Here is a 14,826-nt window from a genome sequence, read left to right on the forward strand (position 1 = left end):
CTATTGGGGTACAGCATACCCTACCTGTGACCTTACAAATCAGACCGAATGCGTTGCTTTCTATATATAAATCCAATCTGATCCAGAACTTTGTTGAGGATAAAAATAAGGTTTTGTTTTAGTAGACTAATATCAAATTTAGCATGACCTCTTTGAAAAAGGAATTAATTATATTGAGCAATGTTTTTAAAAAATATGCAATGTATGTATATCATAGACATATATGGTCATATTTATAATTGGGAGCAATACGTATTAAAAATATAAACTACTTCAGGTTATTTTGGCATTGTGAGCTCATGCTTTAAAAATTACATTTTTAGTTCTAAATAAAATGATAGATACTTTTTAAAAAACACTGTATTCTTCTTCTTTTTTTTAATCCTTACCCGAGCACATTTTTTCAGTTTTTCTTCAGATAGAGCCGGAGGGAGGGAGAGAGAGAGAGAGAGAGAAACATCGACGTGAAAGGGACACATCAAGTGGCTGCCACCCACACGACCCAACCAGGGCCGGGGACAAACTGCAACTGGGGACAAGGTGCATGCCCTTAGCGGGAACCGACCCCAGGTCTCTCTGGACCGCAGGCCAACGCTCTAACCGCTGAGCCAAACTGGCCAGGGCAAATCACTGTATTCTTGAAAACAAGATAAGCATCTCTTTAGACCAAAAAAACCACAATGGTCAGTAAATGGGGCCTAAAGACAGTCATTTTTCAATTCAGGTATGGGAACAGAAAGCTGCAACGGTCCCCTACTCCCATGGGGTATCAAATGCTCCACTGTGAGTGGTGAGAGAGCAGATTTCAGGGTGCTGCTTAAAGTCAGGGGCTGTGGTTCTGCTACTCATAAAAGGATGCTGAAAAAACAAACAAACAAAAAACCCAAAACACCCCACAAAACCCCATCCAGACCTGACTTAGGCTGAGCAGCCCGCCCGTTCAGTGACATGGGTCAGAGACATGTCCAGAACCACTGCTGTCCTGAGATGCTGATGCAAGTACTGTTGTGAGACTGAGGGTATCGAGGGGCTAAAGGACACAAGAGAGAAGTATTACATTATGAAGAGTGAGAGAGAGTGAGAAATATATTTCTCACTCAATGTATTGCCTAAAAGCAAAAGATCCAAATAACACTGAAACAGAGAGAGCCAACTCAACACCCAGGAGATGAATACACTCCTGATCAAATCCAAATGACAGAATAATCTAAAATCGGTGTGATAAGCATGCAGTGTGATAAAGGCAAGACCGTGAAATTTGTCTCATTCATATAAGAGAGCAATGAATTATAAAAGCAAATATAAAACAAGAATAGACAGAATGAAAAAGAAAAACGTAAACACAAACACACACAGCCATTAAAAAATGTCGACGGAATAATATCTTCCCAACGAGAATAAATAATGGTGCCAAACAACTGTGCCCAGAATTCAGCAAAAAAGACGGAAAGATGAAACATAAAGGAGACAAGCATGGATCCTGGCAGGTAAGAAAAGTAGCACTGAAAAGTAGCACTGGAAAACTCCAGCAGACGTCCAATGACATTTCTATCAGAAGGAGAGAATCGACAGGTTATCAGGGAAGTATTATTTTCAGGGAAGTTGGCTGAGAACTTTCCAGCAATGGAAGAAAACAAAACTAAACGAAGCCTCGGATCAGAAGAGCACATGACATGCTGCAGAGAATTAATAACATAAAAATAAAAGCAGATCCATATTTACAAGCATAATAGAGCCACAGAGCGCTAAGATAAAGAATAAGCTGAGGTATGACCCACAGAGGTGTAGCGTGTACTGACAGTAGCCTTCATGAGCGATATTAGATAACAGAGACAAAGGGCAAGAGAGTAATGTTTTCCACGTGCTGAGGGAGACAATCTATCACCTGCAACTTTATATTTGGCTAAACACAAATTCAAGAGAGAAGATGATTTATGACATACAAACTGAGTTTGTTACTCAAATCCTGCTGAAATCTACTTTGGTCAGAAGAAAACAGAATCAGAGGGAAGGAGAGGAACAGAAGAAGCAATTGTGCTGAAATGGATAAAATATGATGCTGGACTTAATCAATGACTAGCTGAAATAAAACCCCATGCTTCTCTGGTTAGAAACAGTCTAGAGATAAATTTGACTACATAAATTTGGAAAATAAGACAGCTGCCCTATCCCTCCACCGACAGTTTTTGTATACATCACAATGTTCCCATGTTGTTACCTCTGACTCATTTTATCATAATTTTCTGGGCTTATCAGCATTAGACACAATGATCATTCCATCCTCTTTGAAACACTTTCCTCTTTCGCCTTCCTGGGTACCCCAGTCGCCCAGTTGCTTTCAATCCTGCTGGTCATTCCTCAGTCTACTTTGTTATTTCCTGTTTATCTCCCTCACTTGCAAATGTTCGATGGCCACTGTACCCCATCCTGGGAATTCTACTCCCTCTCATTTATTTATTTCAATTATTTAATTAACTCATTGACATTTTTACTGGACCTACTAGATTCCTGTTAAAAATTCTCAACCTGCCCTGGCCAGTTTGGCTCAGAGGTTAGAGCGTTGGCCTGTGGTCCAGAGAGATCCGGGTTCGGTTCCCGCTAAGGGCATGCACCTCGGTTGCAGTTTGTCCCTGGTCTGGTTGGGTCATGCAGGTGGCAACCACTCGATGTGTCCCTTTCACGTCAATGTTCCCCTCTCTTTCTCTCTCCCCCTCCCACTCTATCTGAACAAAAAATGGAAAAATGTCCTCAGGTGAGGATAAAAAAAAATTCTCAACCTTACAATTTTTTTTTTTTTTATCCTCACCCGAGACATTTTTTGTTCAGATAGAGTGGGAGGGAGAGAGAGGAAGAGAGAGAGAGAGAAACATCGATGTGAAAGGGGCACATCAAGTGGCTGCCACCCACACGACCAACCAGGGCCGGGGACAAACTGCAACTGAGGTACGTGCCCTTAGCGGGAACCGAACCCAGGTCTCTCTGTACCGCAGGCCGACGCTCCAACTGCTGAGCCAGACCGGCCAGGGCTCAACCTTACACTTTAACAAAGAGGATATTTTTCTGAATTCAGGACTCATATGCTTAACTACCTACTTGACATCTCCATTTGGTTTTCTCAAACATAACATGTTCTAATCTGACTCTCTTATCCACCCTCCCCCCAAAAAAAACCTGTTCCTCCCACATTTTTCCCACTTTCAGTAAGCAAAAAACCTCATCTTTCTAATTATTCATACCAAAAGAACTTTGAAGTCATCTTCAACTTTTCAATTTCACGCAGATCAGCAGATCAGCAAATGTGAGGCCTCTTAACTAGTCTCCTCCACTTTCCTCCTACCTCTCCCTCATCGTCTCCTCCTCTTCCTAGTTCATTCTGTTAAAATAAAACTTTTAAAGCATAAGTAGATGATATCAGCAAAAAATCTTCCACCCAACTTCACTCTAAATCTTCCAGTGTCTTCCTATTTTACTCAGAGTAAAAGCCAATGTTTTTGTAATCTGGTCCTTAGTCACTTCTCTGAATACATATTATTTTTATGTATGTATGTATGTATTTTTTATCCTCACCCGAGGACATTTTTTGATATTTTGTTCAGACAGAGTGGGAGGGAGAGAGAGAGAGAGGAAAACATCGACATGAAAGGGACACATCCAGTGGTCGCCACCCACAGGGCCCAACCCGGGCTGGGGACAAACTGCAACCGAGGTGCGTGCCCTTAGCGGGAACCGAACCGGGTCTCGCTGGACCGCAGGCCAATGCGCTAACCGCTGAGCCAAACCGGCCAGGGCTGAATACATGTTCTTTTCTCTCCTCCTTACTCCCTGTTTAACCACGGGGCCTCTTCGCTGCTCCTCAACCACGCCTGGGACACCTTGCGCTGGGGCATTCGCAGTCGAGGTTCATGTCTTCACTCACATGTTACATTCTCAGTGACACCTTTCCTGCTGCCTCATTTAAAATCACAACGCCTTCACTCCACCCCAGCATGACCTGCCACCCTTTCTTATTTAATTTGCCTCCATATTACATATTATCATTCCTCATGCTCTAAGTTTCATGCATTTGTGTATCTAACCAACTAGAAATTAAGTTCCATGAAAGTAGAGATTTTTGCCTGTTTTTTCTTCAGAAACACACATACACACACACATACACACACAGCTTTATATCAGAGGTCTTAATCTATGTCACAAAAATTTGCAGAAAGATTCAATAACTGTCTTAAAAATTAACTACCTTAATTTCCTTAGTGTTAAGTATTCCATTTGGAAACATTCAGAGGGAAATGGCATCTTGGGTGCCCATTATCAGTCAATTTCTAGAGATGCTATGGTTTAAAATCACTGTAAAGGGTCCAAATATCATTTGTTAGATTTTCAAGACCTTTCGTTGCCTAAGTCTTCTGACTTTTCCGAAATTGATCATCTCACTACACCAGCATCTGGACCATTAAGAAAGATGCAGGAACCGCCCTGGCCGGTTTGGCTCAGCGGTTGGAGCGTCGGCCTGTGGTCCAGAGAGACCCGGGTTCGGTTCCCGCTAAGGGCACGTACTTCGGTTGCAGTTTGTCCCCGGCCCTGGTTGGTCGTGTGGGAGGCAGCCACTCGATGTGTCCCTTCACGTCGATGTTTCTCTCTCTCTCCCTTCCTCTTTCTCCCTCCCACTCTATCTGTACAAAAAATGGAAAAATATCCTCGGGTGAGGATAAAAAAAAAAAAAGATGCAGGAACCAAACTGTGCTTCTTAATCCCTTCACCTTTTGACCCAGCCCCTCGACCCCCCTCCCATCTGGCAACCATCAGTTTATTCTCTGGATCACTTTGAAAATCATATAAATGTCTATATACCACTATGCTGTACACCTGAAACAAATATAAAACACTATTTAATGTCAACTTTAATGACAAATTTTTTTTAAAAAGTAGGAACATTCTTTTTCTTCCAAAGTAAGGAAATATAAAACAATTATTCTTATACTTATGCATACAATATGATAGACTATCATTTGGCCACAAGACAGAAAGAAGCAATCTCTGTCAATTATGACAACATGGGCATGATGCTGAGTGAGATAAAGCAGACAGAGAAAGACAAATACTGTACGATCTCACGTATATGTAGAATCTGAAACAGCTGAACTACTAGAAACATAGGCTGGTGGTTACCAGGGGTGGGGGGTGGGGGAAAGGGGAATGATGCTGGTCAAAGAGTATAAACTTGCAGTTAGAAGATGAATAAATTTTGGAGATGTAATGAACAGCATTGTGGTTATAGTTAATAATACTGTACTATATATGTCAAAGTTGCTAAGGGACTAGATCTAAAATATTCTCACCACAAAGAAGAAATCATAAATATGGGATGTGATGAAGGTGTTAGCTAAACTAGAGTGGTAATCATATTGCAATATATAAATATGTTAAACCAACATGTTGTACATCTTAAATGTACAGAATGTCATTTGTCAATTACATCTCAGTTCAAATATCTTTACAGTTTGAGCAATGAGCAAAATAAAAAGCTGAACTATAAAAGGGTAAATATAAGAATATGAATTTGGATCTAAAAAGAATGCATAGAACTAGGTTGAGAGAAACATGGTTAACAGGAGCATATGAAAAATTCTAGGTTATTTACTAGACAATAAATTCAGCATTAATCAACAATACAATATAAACAAAATAGTTAATGAAAATTTAGAATGTATTACTAGAAGCAATATTTTTTCCTTAAAAGCACTAGTGAAAGGTCTTCTTTGGGCTGGTTAAATCGTTATGTTCAACTCTGCTCACCACTATTTAAGAAAAAAATTAAAATGTGTTCAGAAGACTAGAAGGAGGTACATTAAAAAAATAAAATACATCCCATAAGAATACTCCTTTTAGAACAAAAGTGTTAGCCCTAAAGAAGACTCAGATCAGCCCTGGCCGATTTGGCTCAGCGGTTAGAGCGTTGGCCTGCCGTCCATAGAGACCCGGGTTCGGTTCTGCGCTAAGGGCGCAGGCCTGGGTTGTGGTTTGTCCCTGGCCCTGGTTGGTCGTGTGGGTGTTGATGTTTTTCTCTCTCTCTCCCTCCCACTCTATCTGGACAAAAAATGGAAAAATGTCCTCGGGTGAGGATAAAAAAAAAAAAAGAAAAGAAGACTCAGATCATCAGAATCAGAATTTTCTACTATTTGAAGTGATGCCAGTTAGAAGAGAATACAGATCTGTTTTGTAAAATCCTAAATGATAGAAGATGGATTGATGAATAGGAACAATTGAGAGATTCTTGCTTCCACACATGGAATGTTTGTCTGATACTGAGATGAGACCACAATGTACCTGTGAGATTAGCATCAGGCCAAGCATTCATGGGCATCAAGTAAAAGTTAGACAACACTTTGAAAGAGGTGGATTTACAGTGACTGTAAGTTTACATGGATGGTTAGACTCTTGGTTCTGAGGTTATTAGTCCTGAAATGGGCTGCCCCAGCTAACTATACTTTCTTTAAAATACAGTTGGGAAGGAGATGAGGAATCCCTGTTTTTTAAAATCTACACTTTAAAGATCATATTGTCCTTTCTTGAACACTGACTAATATTATTTTTCATTTGTTTTGTTAATACAATGTTTCCCAGTGGGATTGTAAAACTCTTAATGTGAAGGAGAGAGAAAAATATATCTTACGTACTGGTTCTCCTGTAATGTAGAAGTGTTTGCCGTCAATAATAGATGCACAATAAGTATTGACTATTGATGGTGAATATGAAAGATTACTCTGATTGTTAAAAAAATCTATTTTTCCCAAGGCAGAGATTTGCAAACTTTAGTACAATTCTTATAGGTCTAAGATGTTCCCACGGTTGAGTTTGAACTCTGCTCCTTATTTTTCCCCACAGCGCCCCAGGTGGAGGATGGGGATAAACTCATACCCAGGCGGCCTAGGGAATGGAAGCTGGAATTGCTGCTGCAAAGTGAACACTCGTATTCTATCTAGAAAATCCATATAAAATTTGTTTGGTATTTTGATATTGTAATACATAAATATAAGCATAATTGTTTTATATTTCCTAACGTCAGAAGAAAAAGAATGTTTCCAGCCCTGGCCGGTTTGGCTCAGCGGTTAGAGCGTCGGCCTGCGGTCCGGAGAGACCCGGGTTCGGTTCCCGCTAAGGGCACGTACTTCGGTTGCAGTTTGTCCCGGGCCCTGGTTGGTCATGCGGGTGGCAGCCACTCGATGTGTCCCTTCACGTCGATGTTTCTCACTCTCTCTCCCTTCCTCTCTCTCCCTCCCACTCTATCTGTACAAAAAATGGAAAAATATCCTTGGGTGAGGATAAAAAAAAAAAAAAAAAAAAAAAAAAAGAATGTTTCCACATCTTTCTTGTTAAAAAATGTGTCAATTACAGTTGACATTCAATATTATTTTATACTGTCTCACAGTGGTTAGACACTTATATAATTTTGAAGTGACTCAGAGAGCAAACTGCTGGTTGCCAGATAGGAGGGGGGTTGGAGGGCTGTGTGAACAAAATAAAGAGATTAAGAAATCCAAATTGGTACCTACATCTTCCTTAATGGTCAAGATGCTGGTGTGGTGAGATGATCAATTTTGGAAAATTAGCTGAATCGGGAAATAACTGACTTTGCACATCAAAATTAGTGATGTCTCACTTTACTCTTGGTGTATTTTTAGAACTTAAACCTACAAATATACTAATGGTAATTTCCTGCAAGCTACACTATGGTGTGGTGATTTAACAAACTCTGGAAGCAGGCTGTTCGTGTCCAAATCTGCCTCTGCCATCAGTTGGATGACTTTTGGTTAGTCACTTACCCTCTTATGTCACAGTTTCCTCATCTGTAGGTAATTATTGATAGTAATAGGACTAACTGGTACATCATTACTACTGTGATGGTTAAATGGATTAACCATGTAAAAATAATCGGAACAAGTATATATATACTAAACACTCAATAAGTGACAGCTCTCTCAAGGTAATAATGGAGAGAGTTGTTCACAATGTTGCCTAAAAGTTGGTGTGGTACAATGTTTTCAGGGTAAGATGTTGAAGACTTCCACCAATGTGTTTTTGCTGAGAGATCATTTCTCTTCTTATTGGGTGGGTTTTTGTTTCCATTGGGTGGTACCTTCCTATCTCAGGGATCTACACTAATGGTTTGGCTTTTCATTTCACCATCAACACTGTCATTTTTATCACTTGTAAATGAACTGAGACTCAAGTGACCCAGAGTACCCACAATCAACTCCTTATCCGGAAAAGTTCATTGTAATTGTGGCCATCTTGTCATGCTTAGTGGAAGCATTCAGTTTTGCCATATAGTTGTTGGTTCAGTGTTTAGCCCCCAAAAAGCTATTTGCTAAATAAGCCAAATCTGTGGGGCTCTCTTTAGTACCGGGGTGGACAAGGAAGCAATTCAACATGTACGGATATTTATGCCTAGTCGTGATGCATTTTCCCTGTGAAGGAAAACAACTCACTGCTCGATGTAAAATGTCTGATAACCACCTGCTTCAGCTGAGCCAGCATGTATGTATGTAAAGGAGCAAGCTTCCAAGGTCACGTCTTGTCTTATGGCACATTTATAGAACGAGAGTTGTATCCAAACCATTTTTGCTTTTTTTTTGGGGGGGGGGGCATGAGGGGTGGGATGGGGGCATAGTTTTTAATGTGCTATTTTCAAAATTGTGATATAGTAGCCTCCCTTTATCTGCAGTCCACTTTCCACAGTTTCAGTGACCCATGGTCAACCATGGCCTGAAAATATTAAATGGAAAATTCCAGAAATATACAATTTATTAGTTTTAAATTGTTTACTATTCTGAATACCTCGCTTCATCTCATCCCATAGGCATTGTATCATCTTACATCATCACAAGAAGGGTGAGTACAGTACAATAAGGTATTTTGAGAGAGAGAGAGGCCATTCGCATTCTTTTTCATCACAGTATATTGTTATAATTGTTCTATTTTGTTATTAGTTATTGTTGTTAATCTCTTCATGTGCTTCATTTGTAAATTAAACTTTATGACAGGCATGTGTAGAAAAACACATACTATACATAGAGTTTGGTACTAGTCACAGTTTCTGACACCCACTGGGGATCTTGGAACCTATCTCCCATGGATAAGGGGGGACTACCGTACTATCCTTTCAACGCTCATCTTACTTATCATCCCCTCTCTTGTCTTCTTCCCATTTGGGAAGAAATAGGTGCATTTCCCTCAGAGCTACACAGTAGTGTGTACCTACCACTTTGCAATTTGCATACAAGCTTGCTTAGATGCCTGGACTTGGACATCCTAGCATCTCTCCCAGCACCCCGTGAAGGCACTTCCTCCAGCCCGTGGGGGCTGGGAGGGCCCCATCTTCTTTGACATGTAATTCCATTTTGTTTCATAGCTGTGCCATGTGCATTTTTTCTACAAGACCTTGAGCTCTTTGAGTGCGGAGGCTGAGCTGTTCATCTTAGTACTCTTGGTACACATGGAGGAGTAATTATGTGTCTCAGTTAAGCTCCCACCAAGAAGTGGCATTTTGTGAGCTGGAGCAAGAATTCCACTCCTCAGAAAACCATTCCTCTATTTTGCTCCAAGGAATAAAGTTAATTTAATGGGGAGAAATGGCTCTCATAATGTTTATTATCCCTTTTTGGATTCTGAAAATGTTGGTATCCACTAATGTTTTTGCATTTTGGAATCTAATATAAACCAGTATTTATCTAATTGTACACACACATTTAAAATTAGTTATTTCAATGTTAATGTCATCAAAATGATATATGGTAACAAGTGCCATAGTTCCAGGATCTTCATCACATGAATTAGCCTGAGAACCAGTGAGCTCAGTCGATACGTGTTAAATGAGTGACATGAGAGAAATGGAAGGTTTCTTTCCAGCACAGGTTTTCTGTCAGACTCTAGGTTTGCACTCAGATGACGAGGAAGGTCATTCAATTACTTAGCAATTTTAGAAAGTCAAGAAGACCAATGCAGATAACGCAGAGCTTTTAAAAAACCAATTTTTACCTGGATTATTCTGGCTTTGATTTAGTTTAGGAAGGGAGCATTAGCTTAGGGTACCTGTTTTAGAAACACGACCAAAAAGGCATTACAGTGAGAATACTCTTCGTTATAAACACTGCACGGTGACGGAGAATCCCTTAGCATGGCCCTGTATGTTTCATTGGCCATTCTAGAAAATGCCACTGATTAACAGAGAGGCAAGCGTGTTTACTTAGGAAAGTACTGACTGCACGTTCACCGATGTGACATATTCATTTTCAGAGTCATCAAACTGTTTTCCAGAGAGCAGACGTGCTCATTATTTCCATTCACATAAAGATAAGCAAGTGAATATAAGGAAAGAAAAAAAAATAAAACTAAAAAAAGACTTCAAATGGGGAAAAAAAAATAGAAGAGACAACAAAACCATAACATTTGAAAAAGGGTGTTCCAAAGACTATTTCTCCTAACAGTAATTATTCATACACGGATTTAAGACAGCTACAAAAAACAGGGATAATTGCTATGGAAATTTACTACAGAAAAATGTTATATAGACACTTTAAATGGGAATAAGAGATTAATACTATGTGGAAGCAACCCCAGCAGGAGCTAAAACATCAAATATTGTGTTTTATGTTTGTGTTTATTGTGACATCCTTGAATGCTGTTCAAATCTTCTTCCACAGCTACACCACCAAAGGTCGCCTCGGATTCTCTTGCCCTTCGTAATACTCTCTGTGTTGAGGAGCAGCCCCACATTGCCTTCTCCCACATGTATTCCGCATCTGAACGACTTTATCACCTCTGGTTTCCAAAGGTACGTTCTGTAGAGTTTGTCTTACACTAATTGACATCTAAGAAAGAACATCTAAAGATACAATAACCAGAAAACTTTCAAAAACCCGTGTTTGACTCAAGGTAAAAAAATATTCTCGAAGAGGATGTATGGTCATGTTTCCCTAAAGCATGTTATTATGACTGTTTCATCAAATTTATTACTTCCCTTTAATCTGCCTTTCACATAAGTATTTTCAGCAAAATGGCCCCATGTTACAAAGTTAATAGCAGCTCAATCTTTTTCCTTTTTTCATAAACACACCGGACGACAGGCAGTGCACCAGTGACTCAGTCATTCAATCAGCGCTCTTCACTCACACAGCAAAACATCTCGGCTCCTTCCAGGAAGAGTGGGCAGCAGCCCGCAGGAAGGTTCTGCATGACGACGAAGGAGTAAAGGCCCTGCTCCGAAGTCCCTGACACACTGTTCACGCAGCTCACTAAGCACTATCCGACACGCAGGCAAGAGCTGAGAAGCAAAACGGCAGGGTGGGTTTTTTAGGGGGAAGTAGGTTGGGGAAGCACAGTTATTCTCCACCCTCATATATTCATGAAATAGCATGGGTACCACAAAGAACCCCTGTTGGTTTGGTTTTTTGCAAAGAGTAACTCTTGGGGGAGAAATGGATATTGGCAATAATATCCGGCACATAATCAAGTAAAATGGGCATGATAAATATCTTACTCAGAGTTCTAGAGTTGTGAAATATTAAATAACTCTCTCCATATACAGATATATATGTATATATGTATATTTATGGTACTGTATATATGGTATATGTGCATATGTGTGTATGTATGTATGGCATATATGTATATGGTTCTGTATATATGGTATATATGGTGTGTGTGTGTGTATGAGCGAGCGAGAGAGAGAGAAAGAAACAAAGCACAATGATAAGCCCATAGCAAGTAGTCAGTTATCAGCTATTCACATTGTCACCATAATTCCTTCTTCATCTATGACACTTCCCCACTTCACTGATCCTCTGGGTTCATTGCACTATTGGTGGTGAAGGATCAGGATTCGTCCTGTCTTGTTTTTAAATTTCCAATCAACCATGGAACAATACTTTTGTCAAATACTACAAAAATGAGTAATAAAGTGAAAAGAACCCATGGAATATACTGGACCCATTTAGTTTTTCCTGTGAGATTTAATAGACATAAAACTACTGTCAAATTGCTAAAAACACTTTTAACTGCTTATCTCAATGTCATTACTTACTTTCTCATGGGCCAATGACAAATGTTTTGCCAATCAGCACATGGATCACATGTGCTCACACACTGAGTAACATGTCCTAACACTTATTGTCTGTACCGGATGTCGTAACTAGCATTGTTATGAAGAATACACTCTAATATAGTAGTTGAGAATTCAAATTATAGCTTTACCTCTTACTCTTGGGGCAAGTTACCTAACCATTTTGAGTCCTAAATCATGCAGTTATAAAATGAAGATAATAGCATTACCTAATTCACCTGGATGTGTGAAGATTAAAGGAAAATATCCTTGTAATAAGCATAGTGCCGGGCACATGGCAAGCTCTCAATTTATGTTGATTATACTTATTTTTATGCTTTTCTCCTTTCTGCACAAGTGTTCTGAAGATCAGGGGACTATAGCATTATTAGTATTTTCAGCAACTAAGGGAGTACCTGGCTGTACCAGCCACCCAGTTAATGCTGATATTGTCATGTAGAGATAGACTTAGCAGTATATGCAGGAGTGTGAAAAAGTGTACATGACTCACATACTGCTGTAAAAATGACTTGCATCACTCCATTCCACATAATTGATAAGCTGTTAAAATGTTGCAAAAATTAAACAAACTACAGTTATCCTAGGTCTCTGCAGAAGTCAGCCTCTAAACAAAAGCTTCTGACACTGTTGCCGGGTTAGGGAGAAATAGATCATATAATTAAATGAAGTGGGATGCAGATAATTACAATTTTTTTTTTTTTTTGTAAGAGACTATTTTTTAGAGCAGGTTCGGTTTCGGACAGAATGGAGGGGAAGGTGCAGGGATTTCTCACACATACATAGCCTCCCCAGGATCGTCCTTCACCAGAACCTACCCCAACATATCACAGATACCCCAAGTCCACAGTTACCTCACGGTTCACCCTTGGCGTTGTGCATTCTATGGTCTTGGACAGATGTGTAATGACATATCATACGAATATATTCACTGCCCTAAATATCCTGTGTGCTCTGCCCATTCATCTCCCCGTACCCTCCACCACGGGCGACCACTAATCTTTTGTCTCCAGAGTTCTGCCTTTTCCAGAATATCATAGAGTTGGAATCATATAGTATGTAGCCTTTTCAGATTGGCTTCTTTCACTTAGTGACATGCATTTAAGGTTTCCTCATGTCTTTTCTTGGTTTGATAGCTCATTTTCTTAGAGCGGAATAATATTCCACTGTCTGGATGTACCACAGTTTATTTATCTATTTACCTACTGAAGGGCATTTTGGTTGCTTCCAAGTTTTTGCAATGCTAAGTAAAGCTGATATAAACATCCTTGTGCAGGTTTTTGTATGGACATAGGTTTTCAACTTCTTTGAGTAAATACCCAGGAGCATGACAGCTGGGTTATATGGTAAGAGTATGTTTCGTTTTGTTAGAAACTGCTGAACTGTCTTCCAAAGTGGCTGCGCCATTTGACATTCAGCCAGACAATTTTTGTTGTTGTTGAGCAGTTTTATATACTTCCTCCTGCATGGAAACCTATGAGGCAGATATTGCCATTTTATATATAAGGACATTGAAGCTGGAGAGGTTAATCACTGAGTATCTAGTGAATGATTAGTGCAGATTTATTTTAATTTTATTTAAAAATATTTTTACTGATTTTTAGAGACAGAGAAAGGAAGGGAAAGGAAGAGAGAGAAATATCGATGTGAGACAGAGAAATCAATTGGCTGCCTCCGGTGTACAACCTAGGTATGTGCCCTGACCGGGAAGCTAACTGGCAACCTTTCAGTGCAAGGGATGATGTCCAACCAACTGTGCCAAACAGGCCAGGGCTGCTTAGTGCAGATTTAAACGTAAGACTGCCTATGTCCAGTCTCTGATCCTTCTTTCTCTCTGAATAGTCCTAGGCAATGTGGGCTAGCACAGATTTCTAGGACAAAGTCCTGAAAGGGCCCAAGAAGTGATAACAACCTGTAGTGAGAACCCACATGAAACCTCTGTGCTGGGCAATGGGCATGTTCCAGACGCTCTGGACAAGAGGGATGTCTGAGTCCATCCATGATGTAGGAGTGTGTCCATCGCTCCTGGGGTCCACCTTCCCAAAAGAACTTGGAATCATCACAGTTAAATTGTTCTATCCGTAAGGAGATTATAAAAGAGTCAGTATTTATTTAAATACCTATTAGTGGTTTATTATACCAATAAATTTACCATATTTTGTTTCCATTTCATATGAGCTACAAAAGATTTGATTCAAAGTTAAAAATATAGAGATTGTGACTTATATCTGAAGGTTTACGAATGTAGAAAATCAGTGAACATACATCTATTAAATTCCTACTATGTACAGCTCATAACAGGCCAAAGATAGCATCTAGACCTAAAATAAGATGGAAAAGAAACTCAAGAGGTGTGTTAGAATGCAGATGCATTTTAGGAATATTAAGATGTATTTCATGCCAATCTTGAAATAATGAGGGGTTTTCTTCCAGCACATAAAAATTCTTGTGGATAAAATGAGCCCTACGAGCCCCAAGAAAAGAGCCGACTCCATTCATGACATAAACGAACACAGTTTTGTCCATTTGCAAAGCTGATGGTGTTTGTGGTGGCTGGTTGTATGACCCTTGACTCCTGGCTGCTCACTTACATGTAATCAGCACAGCTAAAAGTCAGCAGTGTCTTGTTGATCCCAAGTCCATGTTTCTGAGTTTTAACAGGCAGACAGAATCGATTCAACATGAGTTGTATTTCTCCTAATAACACACCC

At 39.8% G+C, this 14,826-nt stretch overlaps 1 protein-coding gene across 1 annotated transcript in view; it reads right to left on the minus strand.

The window, feature by feature from the left end:
• Window positions 1-14,826, minus strand: part of RGS17 (regulator of G protein signaling 17) — a 97,489-nt gene that overhangs the window by 40,926 nt on the left and 41,737 nt on the right. The window lies entirely within an intron of this gene.

This window comes from Molossus molossus, unplaced genomic scaffold (assembly GCF_014108415.1).
Source record: "Molossus molossus isolate mMolMol1 unplaced genomic scaffold, mMolMol1.p scaffold_m16_p_8, whole genome shotgun sequence".
NCBI lineage: Eukaryota > Metazoa > Chordata > Mammalia > Chiroptera > Molossidae > Molossus > Molossus molossus.